Raw genomic sequence first — 2,500 nt, forward strand, 5'->3', positions numbered from 1 at the left:
TTTTCCTCCTAAATCTCTAAAGCGTATTCAGGTATCCAATATATCATCCTTCCTGAATTACCATGCGCATCAAAAATAGTTATAACAATTTTATAACTGATAAATAACCCAAACAGATTATTATTATTGGATCTACCTCACAGGGTTATTGCAAAACTTTTACGTCACGTTCACTGTGACGATTTTCAACACTACCCATATCTATAAATGGTTATTGAAAACTCAGATCAAAACTCCGATTCCTTATCTAATTGGAATGCATTAAAATCTTTATATATCAGGCTCTTATAAAGCGCTTGGATTTTGAAATATAATTTCAAATATAAGAACATGAATTCAACAATCATATGTCAGCACAACGTGAATCCATTCTAGTCACCGCCAAAGTCTGTCTCGAGTTCTGATTGGTCGGCGGCGAAAACGTCAGCCAATCAGCGCTCGCCTTACCAAGTTCTCGATGTAAACGGAATGGTGAAGCTTGTGAAGGAAAACATTGTACGTCAAATAATGGGATTTTCCTCAAAAATTAGGTAAATTACCCTTCTTTTTCCTTCTCCGACATGATCTCTAGACAATGTAAAAAGGATTAGAGTAAGGTTTAGGGGGTGAATAGTAAGGCTCAGAGGAGATACAGCTACGTAAAGAAGGAGCTTCTGGGGTGCTTGTCGTGATGACCAACACTCACACGTTTAAATAATATTTGTGACATGAAGTTATTCCTCTCCTCCCCCCTTTCCACCGCTTTACACTTCATTCCTCCTATTCCTTATGGTAGAAGTTAACAAACGTGCCCGACGAAGGCCAATGAAATTACCTCTGAACGTGACAGTAGGCGTAAATGTTCAACATGTAAATGCTCAATGATTGGTAAATTATCGTAAATGTTCAATATGTAAAGGTTTAATAAAAATCCACCCAATGCGAAATGTACGTGAATGTTCTACCTGTACATCTCCACTAAATGTCTCGTGATTTTGACAGCTCAATATGTACAATGTGACAAGATTTCATGAGCAACAAAGGAGTCACATGGAAAAGTCATGAGGGATTTATGCCATGAGGAAATTAAGTCATAAAGGACAAGGAAAAGGCATTAGGGAATCAGTTCAAGAGGAAGTCAGATCCTCTAAGGGTAAGAAAATTGTCATCCATGCGCAAGGGAAAAAGTCATGAGGAAATGAAAACCTCATGACTTTCCATTATCATTTTATGAGTCATATTTCATTATGTTTTGAAAAGCAGTTTATTTTATATTCTCATGTAATGAATATTCATTTTTTGCTATTATCTTATTTTTTCTTTTCTTTTTTCCTTTTTTTCCTTTTCCCTTTCTGCATATATATGATAAAATATGTGAGATGAAAAATATGGATGAGATGCTGTTACTAAGGTGAAGTTGCAAAATAAAGTGGTTATGCAAGATGTCTAAGAAAATGAATTATATAAAGGTCTAGCACTGGGTTTGTATATTTGTTTTTCGATGGATAGGAGTTTATGTTTTATATTTAGTTTTTGGGCATTGGGTATGGTATCAATAGGGATTTAAAAATGAATATCTACATTTTAGACATTGGCGTTGGGAAGTAATTAAGTGCAAAGTCATTTAATAAAGCCTTTTTCTGAAAGCTTGTCAGATTTTGATTTTTGGATATTGGGCTGAAAGGAAGAAAATAGTACAAACATTACATTTGTTCTGTTAGGTATTTCAAATAAAATTAATGTCAGTGGTATTCTGTGCTGAGTAATCATCATTATTAATGTTGTTCTGTTATTTATTTTATTTCTATTTTTATTACTAGCTTTTTACATTAATGACATTATGATATTTAAGTGAACTAATAGCAAAATTGTATAATTGAATGTATTGAGATCTATTTTTCCACTACAGTAGACACAAGTCGCAATATGCAGTTGGTCGCATTGTTGGCAGAACATTTATATTGGAGACAAACTTTTTGAAAAGCATAAATTCAATATGTTAGTGTTGATAATGATGAAGTTAATAATGACATTAATTATAACTGATGGTAAGATGACATTAATTATAACTGATGGTAAAATGACATTAATTATAACTGATGGTAAAATGACATTAGTAATGTTATTGTGACATTCAGCAAATTGAGTGATGGGAAAAATTATATTGATTATAATGAAATGATAATTAGAATAATAGTGATAAATCTAATAATTGTAATGATGTTCATGACAAGAATGTAGTAGAGTTGATAGTAATAGTGATAAAGCAATATTAATTTTGCAGGTAGTAATGTTTTTGATACAGCTAATTATGTTGAAAACAATAAAGATAATAATATAATGTTACTGATAATAGTTGTCGACTTATGAAAATTATTATGCCAACAAACATGTGATGTGTGTATGTTTATTTGATAATGGTAATATTTGTTTGATTATGATAATGTTTAAGCAAAAATTAATAATAGCCAGAATGGTAGTAATGATTATAATTAAAAAAAAAATAATAATGATGATGATG

General features: G+C 31.4%; 1 protein-coding gene across 2 annotated transcripts in view; it reads left to right on the forward strand.

The window, feature by feature from the left end:
- The first annotated feature begins 414 nt into the window (after positions 1-414).
- Positions 415-2,500, forward strand: part of LOC125037771 — a 32,600-nt gene continuing 30,514 nt past the window's right edge. The window contains exon 1 of one of the 2 annotated variants that reach the window (XM_047630972.1): positions 415-530. The gene's annotated coding sequence lies outside the window, so the exon portion shown is untranslated. The remainder of the gene's footprint in view (positions 531-2,500) is intronic. The other variant, XM_047630973.1, reaches the window with a different exon arrangement.

The sequence above is a fragment of the Penaeus chinensis genome, chromosome 24, assembly GCF_019202785.1.
Source record: "Penaeus chinensis breed Huanghai No. 1 chromosome 24, ASM1920278v2, whole genome shotgun sequence".
NCBI classification, from domain to species: domain Eukaryota; kingdom Metazoa; phylum Arthropoda; class Malacostraca; order Decapoda; family Penaeidae; genus Penaeus; species Penaeus chinensis.